The 15126-nt window shown below is 45.7% G+C and overlaps 1 protein-coding gene across 1 annotated transcript in view; it reads left to right on the top strand.

Moving 5' to 3' along the window:
* The window catches only part of gek (serine/threonine-protein kinase gek), a 248807-nt gene that overhangs the window by 120189 nt on the left and 113492 nt on the right, over window positions 1-15126 (top strand). The gene's annotated exons all lie outside the window — the stretch shown is intronic.

Raw genomic sequence — 15126 nt, 5'->3', positions numbered from 1 at the left:
TTCCCCTTGCCTTCCCCTACCGCCTCCCCACCCAATCTCACCTGGCCACACCCGACCCAACCCTTTAATTAGGCAGCATCCGGGCCGCAGGTGAGTGATCGTACCTGGACTGCCAATTATCCCAGGCCTCACTTGTGCCCGCCACCACTTGGATTGCAAGAGAGGATCGGATCAGGCACAGTTTTTGCATCCCATCTATTTAGGGGATTGGGTCTGTTTTCTTCCGTTTTGGCCTGAATCCTTCACCCTCCATTCCCCCCCCCCCTCAAATAGGCTTTAAATCCGCGAGTACAAATGAGGTCCACTGCAAAACCAATTCTCGTGTTTGGAGGGAGTGATAGCCAAAAATAATCCTTCCTCATCCTGGTCAGGTACGAAGACGGGTTGTCAATAGTAAGAATTTGGTGTATATGAAAGGTGAAGTGTTGTATTTGCTTTGTGTATGTTGGTCTCAATAATACTTTGCTATTCTTAGGGCCCTGTAGGATGGGACTTAGTTTCTAGTTCGAGCATTGCCTTTGTTTCGGTTTCATCATCATCGTCGTCGTCGTCGTCGTTGTCGTCATTATCCTGCCTCCCATTACAACGAAAGTGGCGCAGGAAGCATGAAAACAGGAGACCCATCGACTTGTTTTTACCTTCCTCAATTGGAGCCTTATGGGATGGAGCCTTTGTGTGTGTGTGTGTGTGTGTGTGTGTGTGTGTGTGTGTGTGTGTTTTACCTTCCATCATGGTTTTTAAGTTCACTCTGTAATTCATTATTCTTTTATCCTAGTTTATTGGAGGAGTACAGCCTATAGGATGTGGCAGTTTTCTTATGCTGTATTTTTCTCCATATATTTTTTTATTTACATAGTTCATGCTTTCGAAGGGTACTTTTCATGGGCTATTACTATTGGTTTTAATACTCGTAGGTTAGTGTCTACTATTTCTGGTTTTCGTGATGTATTATTATCGTGGTGTATGACTGTTCTCATTGTGTATATCTATAACCATATTTTGTGTGTGTGTGTGTGTGTGTGTATTTTATGTGGTATATATATTTTCCATTTTCGTGGTGAATATGATGTTTTCCTGGTTTGTGCTCTATTCCTGGTATGCCGTTTTTGAAGATCATTTTACCGGGTTATTTTTATTATTTATTTAGTTTGAGAGTTTACCTGTATCCCAAGACGCCAGGTGTATGTGCTGATCCTGATGTTGTTGTGGTGTTTGTTGTTTTTGCCATTATTTATTTATTTGTTTGCTTGTCGCAGTGTCCTCATTCATTTGGCTTCAGGACGGAAGAGGTTGGTTTTAGAGAAGCCTGGTTTAGTCTCTCTCTCTCTCTCTCTCTCTCTCTGTAGTTATGAAAAGCTCGTTTGGTACTATTAATTATAAGTCTTCCTGTATCCTACTGTCTCACGGCATATATATTTATTCTGTTCTTTAATCGATTTATATTTTATTTCTTTATTCATTGCTGTTTCTTTATTTTCCTTCTTATGGTTAACGTTTTCTTCATTTTCTTCCTTTTTGTAGCTTCTTGACTTCCTCCTCTTCTCTAGACATATCTACCTTCCTTATATCTGTATTTTGATTCTTTGATTCGTTTCTACTGCCTTTCTCTTTCTATCGTTCCTTCCTTCTTTCCTTCATTGTTCTTTATGTAAACTTCTCTCTCTCTCTCTCTTTTTTTTTTTTTCCAATCTGAACGACGTAACCTTCTGTGTTTTCCCACCCTCTCCATTATCCCTCTCCTCACCAATCCCTTTAGCAGTGTGTGTGTGTGTGTGTGTGTGTGTGTGTGTGTGTGTGTGTGTGTGTGTGTGTGTGTGTGTTATTAAGGTGAGGCATCGATGGCCAGGACCAGCTGATTCAAGGTCGGGCCAAATGTAAACAGAGCCACGTGTCCACACCCATGTTGTTGTTATTGCACTGGCTTTATTTATGTGTCTGCCTTTACACGTGGTTTGCTTTGGGATATTATTGTCGGGTTTTGTGTGAAGGTGTGGAGGCTTTTATCGTGGTTTTTTAGTGATGTGGGTTTGTCTTTAGATGGATAGATAGGTAGGTAGGATGATAGGTAGACAGAAAGGCACATAGACAGATAAATAGGTAGATAGGTACATAAAGAGATATAGCCATAGATAGATATGTAGATGGATAGATTAATACAGAGAGAGAGAGAGAGAGAGAGAGAGAGAGAGAATAGTGCAACGAGAAACTTAAAAGAAGAGCACAAGGGAAGAGAAAGGCCGATGAAGAATGAATTTTAGATGAAGAGGGAGATAGAAGGATAAGGATGGGGAGATTGGAGGAAGGAAGGAAGAGGGAGAGGGGGAGAGAAGCAAGGATGTGGCTGAAGGAAGGAAGAGAAGGAGGGGGAGAGAAACAAGAAAGAGAGTGAAGGAAGAAAGAGGGGGAGGGGGAGAGAAGCAAGAAAGAGGGTGAAGGAAGGAAGGAAGAGGAGGAGGAGGAGGGGGGAGTGAAGCAAGAAGGAGGGTGAAGGAAGGAAGAGGGGGAGGGGGAGATTATAATTGGACTTCGGAGATGAAAGACCAGGATACGAAGGAGGGCAGGGGGAAGAGGGGAAGGAGATGCAAGGAACTGAGTGGAAAAGGGAGAAAAAGAAGTGGCAGAAGAAGAAGAAATAGAAAGGAAAAAGAAAGAGAAAAGAAGGAGATGATGGTGATGAAAGGGGAAAGAACGAAGATAATATAAAGAATTAGGTGGAAAAGGAAGGAGAAAAGGGAGTGAATATAGAAGAAGAAGAGATGAAGAAGGAAGAAGAAGAAGAAGAAAGGAGGAGGAAGAAGACAGGAAAGTGGGAAGGAGAGAATAATAAAAAGTGGTTATGGAGGAGGGGAAGGAAGGAAGGATTTTTTTTTTTTTTTTTTTTATCTGTCCGACTCTAGGCATAGGCTTCACAGCCTGCTATCAAGGCCCAGCAGTCCTCCTACATACCATACACCTCTACATGTCACCACTTCGGCGCTAACACCCACCGTCCATATTGAATACATGCTAGGGCTATCTCATACAGGACTGGTGTATTGGTATTAGCGGGGGTATTTTTACGACATGTCGGCGGGTCTTCTGGTAGATTAGTAAAGCCTGATTTAATGAAATTCAAATCCTTAAACTGTTCCCTGCCCCAGCCGGGATTCGAACCTGGGTCCGTTAGGACTGCAGGCCACCTCTTTACCGATTGAGCCACCGCCTCCCCCAGTGTTGAATATGCGTGATAAATGGAGAGGAAAGAGGAGCAGAGGAAGAAACTGTACAGCACAAGAAAGAGCAGATGGAGGAGAGAAACGGGAGAGATGAGAGGAAAGGAAGAAAGCAGGTGGGAGAAGGGGAAGAGGAGGCAGAGACTGAGGCGGTGCGAGGAGAGGAAGAGAAGAGGTGGATAAGAGGGTGAGGAAAGATACTAAGAAAATGAAAAGAGAGGAAAAGACATGATTTGAAGAGACAGGAGAAGAGGAAGGGTGGAGAATAGTGGAGATAAGAGTTGAGAAATTGAGATGGGAGAGGAGAAGATGAGGGAAGATACGAGGAGAGGAGCGGAGAAGAGAGGAAGAGAAGAGAAAGAGAAGGAGAGTCACATGAGAAGGGTGAAGATACGAATAAGGAAAGGTAAATAAAAAAAATAGAATAATATCTCAGGAGAAGGAAGGAAGGAGAACTGAAAAATAAAAGGAAGAGAGAGAGAGAGAGAGAGAGTAGAGGATGTAAAAGGAAGTAAGGTGGTTAGAGAGAAAGAGAAGAGAAAGGGATGAAGAGAATGAAGAAGTAAAGAGAGGGGAGGTATGTGGATAGGAGGGAAGAAGCAAAGGAGAGAGAAGGTTGAAGAGAATAGGGAGAGGGATAGGTAGGAAGGGAAGGCTAGGATGGGGGGAGGGGGGGAGTGATTCATAGCTCCACCCAAGATGAGGGAGATAACAAAGATGGGGAGGGAGAGAAAGAGGAAGGGAGAAGAGGATATGGAAAGGGAGGAGGAGAGAGGAAAAGAATGGAGAGGAAGTGAAAGGGGGGAGGAGAGGAAGAAATATGAATGAAAACAGTGGATGATGGATAAAATAAGATGAGAAATTAAAATAGAGATTAAAAACAGACGTAAAGAATGAGGAAGGAAAGAAAAATGGAAGGACGAGGAATTAAAATAGAAGTGGAAGGAAGTAACAAAAGACTGAGAGGAGAGGGGAAGGAAAGGGAGAGAGGCATGGAGGTAAATGGGAGTGTGGGTAGGTAGGCAGGTACAGTAGATTGGTAGGCAGGTGGGTTGGTAGATTGGTAGTTTTTTTTTTTTTTTGGTAGTTAATATGATGAAGTGGTAGGTTGATGGGTTGTCTGGTAAGTTGGTTGATAAGTAATTAGATAGGCTAGCTTACGTTGGTAGGAGAGAGAGAGAGAGAGAGAGAGAGAGAGAGAGAGAGAGAGAGAATAAAATGAACAGACAGTTGGAGAGTTGATGGAAGGGAAGGAAGAAAAGAGGAAGGGGGCGGGAGTGCATGGAAAGGTAGATAGATAGGTAGGTAGGTAGATAGGAAGGTAGGTAGATAGAAGAGTTGAAATCAGAAGAAAAGTGAAAAGAAGAGAATGAATGGGAAGAAGATAGAGCGGAAGAAGGAATTTGGGAGAGGACAGGGGAAGGGAGGGAGGGAAGGGAGGACAAAAAAGTGAGGGAGGGAGGGAAGGATTGGAGTGGGAGGAGACCTTGGAGGGAAGGGGATAATGGATGGAGGGATCTGAGTGGAGAGAAGTAGGGAGTGGAGGAAGAATAGGAAGAAAGAGAGAGAGGGAAGAGAGTAGAAGGAGAATAGGGAGAGAGAAGTGAATGATGAAGGAAACTGGAGAAGAAATGGATATAAAAAGAGAATACGGTATACATTGAGGGAGAAAGAAAAGGAATGGAAGGAAGAGGATATAGTGAGAGGAGGAGAAGAAAGGAAGGTGGAGGGAGGAAGAGAAAAAAGAAAGTATTGGAAGAGGAGGAAGAACGAAAGAGAGGGTAAAAGAGGAAGATGAAAGTGTAGGAAAGTGGAGGCGGAGGAAGAAATTGAGAAAAGGTGAAGAGGAAAATTAAGATGATGATGATGAAAAGGAGGAGGAGTAAAAAGATGGATGGACTGAATCATTAATTGTTCATGTAATTAGCAAGGTTGACAGTGATAGCAGGGGTGCCTAATGGAGAGAGAGAGAGAGGGGGGGGGGAAGCTGGATACAAAATAAAGTAAAAAATGGAAAAGAGTTGAGAGAAAACTGGATAAAACGATAGAGAGGACAAAGAGAAATAAAAGTGAAAGATACAACGCTTTACTTTTCGTTTTTCTTTACTTTTCTGGCATAAGCTGGTTGGACCTTCCCAGAAAATCTTTTTAAATCTCTTCACCCCGAGGATTTTTCTATACCGTTGTGATCTTCCTTTCATTTTTGTTTTGTTTTTTTGGCCATTAGGAAGTATTAAACAGAAGAAATAGTTACTAGTGGTGGACAGAGGCAGGATCAGTATATATTCGATTCATATACAGGGTGGATCGTATATAACGCTCCTTTTCACTCCAGGTGCTTTCTCGTGTGTAGTGGGGACGGCTTAAGCGGCTGTTCAATGTCTGACTTGTATCAGTTACCGGTATTAATTTCCTACTCCCACTGACGCATCAAGGCCCACATCAGCAGACTGAGCTGTCCCTGCAACACGTAACATAAGCGAATTTCGGGTGCGCTGTTTACGGGTTATATTGTATTTATGTATATGTTGGAACAAGCGGGGCTCTGCGGTCGCCTCTATACGCTGATATAAGAAGAGCTTCCATCCCCTCATTTCCGTCTTTTTATTCGCCCTTGACGCTGTGCGGTGACTAAGCAGCGTGGATAGTGTTCTTCACCCCCCTCTCCACTGGGATAATAAGTATAATTACGTCAGACAGAAATACAGGTAAAAATGATATCACTCAGTTTACACGAGTGGTACATAATTCACTGCACGCAACCTGAGGAAGCATTGTCAGGAGCAGCAACACAAAACAAGAGTGGCAGTGTTGCGTGATGCGTGTTCTGCAGCGTCCCGCCCACGCCCACCCATCCACCCACTCGTTCCGTGGCTCCGGGGGGCGGCGGTGGTGGGCGTGGGAACCTGTGGGCAAGAATGGGTGTTTAGGTGGGTGTGGGCCAGGAATGTGGGTGGGGTGAGGTGAAGGGGGAGGTGTGAACCCCATTAATATGCATACGTGTTGTCTTGTTATTTTTGCTGCTGCCAGTGATTTGATTCAGTCTAGGAGAGTTCCCTAGGAGAGGAGTGAGTGAAGGCTATGTTTGATTCCTCCTTTACGATCAGTTTATCCCAAAATGAATAAAATCGCCTGGGGATGTCAGGAGCATAACGCACGTCCTGTGATAGATAATTTTTGAGAGAGAGAGAGAGAGAGAGAGAGAGAGAGAGAGAGAGAGAGAGAGAGAGAGAAAGAGGCGATTGGTTGATGATGGGGTTAGATGTAGGTGTTGGAAAGGAGATTGGGTGATGTGGGTGGGAAGGGGGATGGTCTGATGTGGATGTTGTGGAAGACCAGGGTAGGAGAGGATGGGAAGGGCGTTGGTAGATTTTGGCGTGAGAGAGTTAGAGTGACGTTTAGTTAGGAATTTTAAGGGGTAGGATAGGAAGAGGGGTGGTTTAGGCTGGGAAAGATCATGTTAGTTTAGTTTAGGTGTATTGCTCTGTCGCGACAAGATTCTAAGCATGTCAAGTTGTCTAGTTAGCATAAAAAAAGTACATACGCAAGGTAAGGTAAAGCATGGTAAGGTTGAAGTTGGGTTGAGGGCGTGAGTGTGATGTCTTGTTTCTCCCCCTCCCTCATCTCTCTACCCTTTAAATCTCTCTGTCTCTACCTCCACTCCCTCCATCCCTCCCTGCCCACCTCACGCCTCTTCTCTCCCTAACTCACACTTATTCTTAACCCGGCTGTTTCTTCCTCTCTTCCTTCTATGCTGTCCTTTCTTCTTCCTCAGTCTTTCGCTCATTTCAGTTTTGCATATCGGGATACCGGTATATATGTTTTGAATCCTCTTCTCAACTACTCTTTCCCTCTTCCCTTCATTGATTAATACATTCATCTATCCATCTCCTCTCCTTCCTGCTTCTCCTCATCCCTCTTCCCTTCATTGATTAATACATCCATCCATCCATCTATCCATCCATCCATCCATCCATCCATCCATCCATCTATCCATCCATCCATCCATCCATCCATCCCCTTTCATTCCTGCTTCTCATCCCAAACATGCTTCTTCCTTGATATAACGTTCTGCTATTTTTATACAACCATCCCATAAAATCTTTCAGCATTTTCCCTAACCTCCAGTCTGTTTCCTTCCTTCCTTATTTTCTTCCTCCCTTCCATCCTTTATTATTTCCTTCCTTCCTCCCATCTTTTATTCCTTCCTTCCTTCCATCATTTATTCCTTCCTTCCTTCCATCTTTATTCCTTCCTTCCTTCCATCTTTATTCCTTCCTTCCTTCCTTTCATCTTTTATTTCTTCCTTCCTTCCATCCTTTATTATTTCCTTCCTTCCTTCCTTGCTTCCATCCTTTATTCCTTCCTTTCTTCCATCCTTCCCTCCATCCTTTCTTCCTTCTCTTCCCACTATCTCCTCCCACCATTCCTCCCCCCCTGTCTCTCCTGCAACTTTCTATCCCCTTCACGTGTCTTTCTCTCTCCTTCCCTCACCCTCCTAACCATACTCTGTCCTCTCCTTAAATACTTCAGCCCTTGTCGTCTCTCTCCCTTCTCTCCTTTCCTCCTTTCCGTTCCTTTGCATCTTTCTCTCATTCCTACAAGCCTTTCTTCCTTTTGCTCATTCGTATCTCATATTCTCTCTCTCTCTCTCTCTCTCTCTCTCTCTCTCTCTGTATCCTGTCTGCCTTTTCTGCCTCCCTTATTCCTTTCCTGTCTCTCTCTCTCTCTCTCTGTTCCTGTGTCTCATCCATCTCATGTTAATTATACAAAGGACACGCCGCCGCCACCTCAGTGCTTACCCTACCACCCTGTTGCATCCGGCCCTGACAGGGGGAGAGAGAGAGAGAGAGAGAGAGAGAGAGCACCCTTCTCCCCACCGTCTACTCCCCACCTGCCTGTCCATCACTTCCTCACTGTCTATTGCATTCCCCATTTACCTGTCCGCGCCTTCCCCTCGCCACAGCCCCCCTTCCCATGTCTGACCATTTCCCCACTTGCCTACCCTCCTCCTCCCCTTCCTCCTCTCGTTACCTACCCTTTCTCCCCCCCTTCCCTTACGTACCTTTCCCCCGCCTCTCCTCCCACCTTCCTGCCCCCTTTCCTCCATCACCTACCAATCCCGTTCACCCAACTCTGCCCGTCACATTCCTGTCACTAATATATGCACCAATCCGGCTCCCATAATGCCGCCTTACCCGTTCCTTAATCTGTATTCCGGTCCCGCCCTGCCCGGTACTCCATAGAGGGCGTACCCCCACACCCTCCCTTGCAGCCTCCCTAACTATTAACCCTGTATAATGCTTCCCGTGGCAGGAGGAATTGGGCCGGGATGAAACGTACCCGGTAATATCTGGAGCCCTTCGTTGTTTGGGATAATGGGTGTAGCTTGCATTCAGTACGGACGGTGGGTATTAGTGCCAAAGTCTTGAATGTGAAGGTTTTCGGTGCCATTTGTTGCACGTAGGAGCACCACCCCAAGCTCCTCGTTGTTTGGGGTAATGGTTTTAGTGTGTATTCAATATTGACGGTGGGGATTAGTGTCTGAGTCTTGAATGCGAAGGCTTTTGGTGCCATTTGTTGCACGTAGGTGGAGTACCCGGTAATACCTTAAGCTTCCCTGTTGGTTGGAATAATGGGTCTTGTAGGAATCCCGTGTGAACGGTGGGTATTAATGCCAGAGCCTTGAATGTAGGAGTGTTTGCCGACAACTGTTGCTTGTATTTTTCTTGCTTGCTTGTCGTGGTTCAGATACTAATACTTTTGTGACTTGGTTCACATAGGTCATTGGCAGAGAAAGACAGTGCTACGGTTCTGTATCCCATGCATAGCACTCATGAGTAGCATCATATTCTGTTGTTAATCTAATGTTAAAACTCAGCATTCAAGATTAATTGAATGAAAAATAAAAAAAACTTTCCGTCCATGGATGTCTTTTCTGTTATGTTTTGAGCGACGTCAGTTTATTCAGACCGTGTGAGGTTTCTTGGGCTGGTAGCGTTAAGATGGACCTTTATTAGACCTAACATAATATCTTAAATTCACATGCCTTGCAGTTACCAGTACTCTGCTCTTCCTCGCTTGGCCTGATTTTGCCGTCTCCATCTTGTATGCTAGTCAGGAAGCTGTGCTATGGTGAGCATGTACAGCCATAGCGTTGGTTGAATCTGCCATTAAGCTGTGGGGAATAAGGTGCAAAAGGACAGAAATCTCCCCCAGGTAAAGGTGGACCGACAATAATATTATTTAGGGGAAAAGAAAAAGTGTCAAAGTAAGCTGGATCATCGCATTAAACTCCTGTTTGTTTATGTCGTACTAAACGAAGTAAAGATATTCAATTACATCCTAGCCAAACTTTTCCTTCATCGAGAGAGAGAGAGAGAGAGAGAGAGAGAGAGAGAGAGAGAGAGAGAGGGACGGTAGGGGTGAAGATAAAAAGAATGAACGTAGCAGGAGAAAGGGAGAGAGCAGACAAAGAGATGGATTGAGGGAAAGGAGTAAGGGAAGGGAGGAGGAAGGCAAGGGAAAGAATGGTGGGGAGGATGAAGGCAAGGGAAAGGAAGAGAAGGGAAGGGAAGGGGAGGGGAGAGGAGGAAAGGGAAGGGAGGGAAGGAGGTGTTTAAGTGGGTGTGTGCTCTGTAGGGAACGGGAAGGTGAGATAAGAACTGATAAAGTGAACACGAATAAGGTGAAAGGAACTGAATTGATAGGTAAGGTGTGTGTGTATGTGTGTGTGTGTGTGTGTGTGTGAGAGAGAGAGAGAGAGAGAGAGAGAGAGAGAGAGAGAGAGAGAGAATACTCAGGCATAGTGAATTTAAGCTAGAGGGAGTATAGAATATATGAGAAGAAATATATGTAGGGAAAGGTGGGGAGAAAATGGAAAATAAAGAGAGAGAGAGAGTTAAATGAAATTGTTTTTTAAGTGAAAAGAGAAGAGAAAGGAGGTAAGAGTTTAGGAGAGAATAAGCATGGAAATGAAAGGAAGGGATAAAAAAGGAGAAGCAGAGGAGAATGGAATTGAAGTGAGAGGAGGAAGCAGGAGTTTTCCCAATAATTTTCGTGTGCGTTCCTCCCCAGCTCATCACGCCTCCCCAAAATTACCCAGCACACCAGCGCTCCGGTCAGGCACAGCTGGAGGCAGGCAGGGGGGAGGCGGAGGAGAGGCAGGCAGATGAGGCAGAGTAAAGGGAGGCAGAGCAGGAGAGAGTAGGTTTAGATGGAGTTAGGAAGAACAGGGGGAAGAAAGTAAGAGGGAGGCTTGGCAGGCAAGGTAGATAGGGCAGGGGATAGAAGAGAGGTAGAATAAAGGGAGGTTAGGGAGGATAGAAAGTATACAGGGAAGAAGATTGAGTAGAGGAGGAGGAAGGCAGAGAAGGGAGGTAGGGAGGCAGATTAGAGATTAGAGGGTAGTAGGCAGAATTCAGGGAAGCTAGGTAGGGTAGAAGAAAAAAGTTAGGAAGAATAGTGAGTAGGAGGGAAGCAGATCAGAGTAAGAGTAAAGTAGGGGAGAGGGAGTGGAAGAAAGGTTTGTGAGGGAGATGTGTGAGGTAGGAGGAAGAGGAAGATAAATTAGGCAGAGGAAGGAAGCTTAGGCAGTGTGGAGTAAGGTTTGGCAAATGGATAGGGAGGGGTTAATTGACAGGCAAGGGAGTGAGGCAGGTGTGGAAGGCAGATGAGTGTGGCGGGAAAGATGGTGGCTGATGTACAGGTGAGGCAGGTAATATAGGTGAGGCAGGATGGAAAGGCAGGTGAGGAAAGGAGGAAAGACAGGTGAGGCAGGGAGGAAAGACGAGTGAGGAAGGGAGGAAAGGCAGGTGGGGCAGGCAGGGAGGACAGGCAGGTGAGGAAGGGAGGGAAGACAGGTGGGGGATAAGCAGAGGTGAAGGAAAAGCAGAGGGAAGTATGATACTAAAACTCCAAACACTGCCTCTCAGAAACCCACAAATTACACTCATAGACCATGTTTGTGGCGACGCAGTTAGTACATAAACATCTAGGAAGACGATATATCCCCCCCTCTCTCTCTCTCTCTCTCTCTCTCTCTCTCTCTCTCTCAGAAAACTAAACCTTTTCCATACTTTTTTGCTCCGTTGGTCTTTTATGGAATGTTTGTCGAGTCCTTTGCGGGGTTTACACTCATTTGACACCGCTTATAAGGTAGGCAGGCTGAGTGAGGCAAATTGGCTTCACGTAAGGCACAGGTGGGGTCAGGCAGTGGGGTTGGTAAGGCAGAGAAGAAAGTGGTTGGTTAGACACAGGTGGGGTCTGGCAGTGGGGTTGGTAAGGCAGAGAAGAGACTGGTTGGTTAGGCACAGGTGGGGTCAGGCAGTGGGGTTGGTAAAGCAGAGAAGAGAGTGGTTGGTTAGGCACAGGTGGGGTCAGGCAGTGGGGTTGGTAAGGCAGAGAAGTTGGCTGGTTAGGAAGGTTGCGAGCGAAGCAGGTAAGAAGGGAGTTGGTAAGAGTTGTTGATTAGACAGATGGAGTGAGGAAGGTAAGGCGCAGTGGTGTGATGCAGTAGAGAGGGTGGTTGGTTAGGCAGATTAGGGGCGAGATAGGTGAGGAATAGGGTGTTGGAGTGAGGTAGGTTAGGCAGAGAAGAAGGTGGTAGGCTAGATCGATTGTGGGTGAGGCAGGTGAGGCACAAGTCGGGTGAGGCAGTGTTGAGGGTGGGTGATCAGGCGGTCCTCAGAGTAGTAGGTCAAAAGATTAAATGAGGAAGTGGAGGATGGACAGTGGTGTAGGGGAGGTGGAGGAGAGGGTGGTTGGTTAGGCAGTCAGTGAGTTAGAAGGTAAGACATAGGTGTAGGAGGCAGTGAGTGAAGTAGGTAAGGCAGGTGGGTAAGGCACAGGTGAAACAGGTGAGTAAGACAGATGAGGCAGGTGGGTAAGGCACAGGTGAAACAGGTGAGTAAGACAGGTGAGGCAGGTGGGTAAGGCACAGGTGAGGGAGGCTGAGTTATAACCCCAGCCTCTCCACACGGCCGGATCTTAGTCTCTGCCTTATATGGAAAGCCTGGTCCCGCCCTGCCCTGCCTCGCCCTGTCCTGTCCCCGTCGTCCCGCCTGCCGCACCTTGTCTCACACCGCCTGCCTGCCTATACGCTTTCCTGCCTCGCCCAGTTCTGGCCTGCCTCTACTTGTCTTGTCCTTCACCTCTTTACCCTGCCCTTCATTCATATCGTCCTACTCCACCTTACTTTGTCTTACTTGTCTTTATGTTCTGGTTTTCCTTGCCCCTGCCGTGTGTGCCCTGCCGTGTCCTGCCATGTGGTGCCCTGTTATATACGATGTTGTCTTGTATCGTGTCCTCCTTTGCCCTGCCCTGGCTGTGTCTTGCCCTGCTCTCCTCTGCCATATCCTTACACTACTCCCTGCCCTGCCTGTGCCCCTGCCCTTTTCCCTGCCTTGTCCTGCCCATAACCTTCCCTTCTTTACTCTAACTTACCCCTGCCTTACCCAACCTATCCTAACACCTATTTCCTACCTCACTCTGCCTTGCTTACACTCGCGCTGCCACACCTCAGCCCCCTCCCCTCCCCATCTTTCACCTGGACACACCTAGCTTTTTTATACCGTCCTTCCTGTCCTACTCCGTCACTCTTTGCTCCTCCATTTCCTTCCTTGCTCCTCTTTGACCTTCACTAATATAATACTTTCATGAAAAAATATATTTTTATTTATATAAGCAGAAACTTCACCTCACTGTGAAGAATTGTATGCACATTAACTACAGGAGAAATGAGAGACAGAAGGTACTTTCGGTATAGACAGTGGTCGCTGTGATGTATTATACAAAAGTATTTACTGTCTTTAATTCAATTTTTCCTGTAGTTAATTTGCATATTATATATATATATATATATATATATATAGATAGATAGATAGATAGATAGATAGGTAGTTAGATACATAGATAGATATAAATATAGATAGATTTTTTTTTTCGCCCGTTGAAAGAAATGGAATCCAAATAAAAGTTGAAGCTCGTTAAGGTTGATAGGAACACGTATTTTTGTAGAAGTTAAAGGCTTTATAGACGTAGTTATCAGGGTGAATTTAAGGTTGTGGTTGCATTCGTTATGGTGGAAGGGTAGGGGAAGGGAAGGGAAGGGAAGGGAAGGCAGGAGGACGTTAGAAGGGGAAGGGTGGATTGAAGACTGAATGAAGGAGGAGAGGAAATATGGTGTAGAGAAGGAGTTACAAGGACTAGTAGTGTCTCAAAAGGCCTTACGACGCAAACCGAGAAAATTCTATGGATGAAAATACCGGGTACACGTGCATATGAATGAGTTTGAAGGAGTTGGTGTAAGACTATCACGATGAGTATAAGAATGAATACAGTTTAATGAATAACAGTATAAGTGTGAATGTGGCTGGGGGTGAACAAGACAGTTATGGGGATGAATATAGGTTGATGAATAGCAGTATGAATGTGAATGAGTGTATGAAACTACCAAAAATGAATATAATAATGAATAACAGAATAAGTGTATATGTGATTGACTGAAAGAGTAAGTTTATGAGACGGTATCACGGTGGGTTTGGGGATGAGAGTATAGAGTGTAGAGATGGGAATATGATAGCTGTATAGGAATGAATTTGAGTGTAAGGAAGCAAGTTTAGAGACGAGAGAGAGAGAGAGAGAGAGGGGGGGGGGATGAATGTAGAAGGAGACTGGGAGTAGACAAAGAGATAGACTGGAGGGAAAGGGGAAGGGAAATGAAGGGAAGGTAGGAGTTTAAGTCAGAAAATGAGTATGAGTTGAGTGTAGAGGAGCGAGTGTATGAGGGAGGGTGGCCAGTGGTGGTGGTGGTGGTTCCCCAGAAGGAGCGGAAGTGGTTCGTGACCCCCACCACCAGTCCGGCATTAGTTACCCCCCTTTCCCCCTTCCCCTCCCCTACCTTACCTCTGTACACCCCCTCCCCCCCATCTACTGTACATTCCTTCCTTCCCTAGGCTCATTCCCTCTCTTCCACTTCTTTCAGTTCCCCTTCTCTCTTCCTGCCCCTCCTTCTGTGTCTCATCTCCCCTCTTCCTTTCCCACCTTTCGTATCTCACTCCCCTCATCTTTTTCCTGCTCCAGTCTTTTTCTCCCCATCCTGTCTTCCCACATCCTGTTGCCCCCATCTCTTCCCTCTTCCCTTCTGTTCTCCCCTCTCTTCTTCCCTCTCCCCATCCAGCTCACGGTCCCCATACTCCCCACATCTTACTTCTCCATCTTCCCCCTCCTCCCGTAGACCCCCTGCCTTCTTGGCTTTCCTGTCATTTCCCCTTCCCCTCTTTCCTTTTCTCACTCCCTTTGCTTCCCTTTCTTCCCGTTTGTCACCTCCTCATTCTCCTATTCTCATGTTGCCATTCCCTTTCTCTCCCTCTTCTCATTTCCCTTTTTGCCATTCCCCTTTCTCATTCCTCATCACCTTTACCCTTTCTGTCTCCTTTATACTCACCCTTTCTCCGGCTTTCCCCTCCCCTTTTCCCTCCCCCTTATTTTGGCTCCCCATTCCATCTGTCTTCACCCTTGTCTCTCCTTTTTCCTTCTTGTGTCCCTCCCCGCTTAATTCTGTGTCCCCTCTTCCTGCGTTTGTCTCCCCTCCCTCCTTTCTCTTCCTGTGTCTCTTCCCTACATTATTCCCCGTCGATTGATGGGTTAGTTGATTTGTTGGGGTTGAAGATAAATAGAGAGATAGATAGATAAATAGATAGATAGATAGGTGGATAGATGGCTGTATGGACTGATTGTTATATGGAAGATTTAATATGTTGATTGATTGATTGTTGATTTGATGGATGGACTGGTGGTTGAATGGATGTTTTAATGGATTTTTTGGTTGTTGATTGACTACTGGAATGGCTGGTGTCAATAATGTGTTGGTTGTTGATTGATATATTGATTGTCAGATGGATTGAATTGACAG

This window comes from Coenobita brevimanus, chromosome 107, assembly GCF_032717465.1.
Source record: "Coenobita brevimanus isolate Jiangsu-jjx chromosome 107, ASM3271746v2, whole genome shotgun sequence".
Classification (NCBI taxonomy): domain Eukaryota; kingdom Metazoa; phylum Arthropoda; class Malacostraca; order Decapoda; family Coenobitidae; genus Coenobita; species Coenobita brevimanus.
Note: the sequence above shows the minus strand (reverse complement) of the source record. Positions and strands in the feature narration are given on the sequence as shown.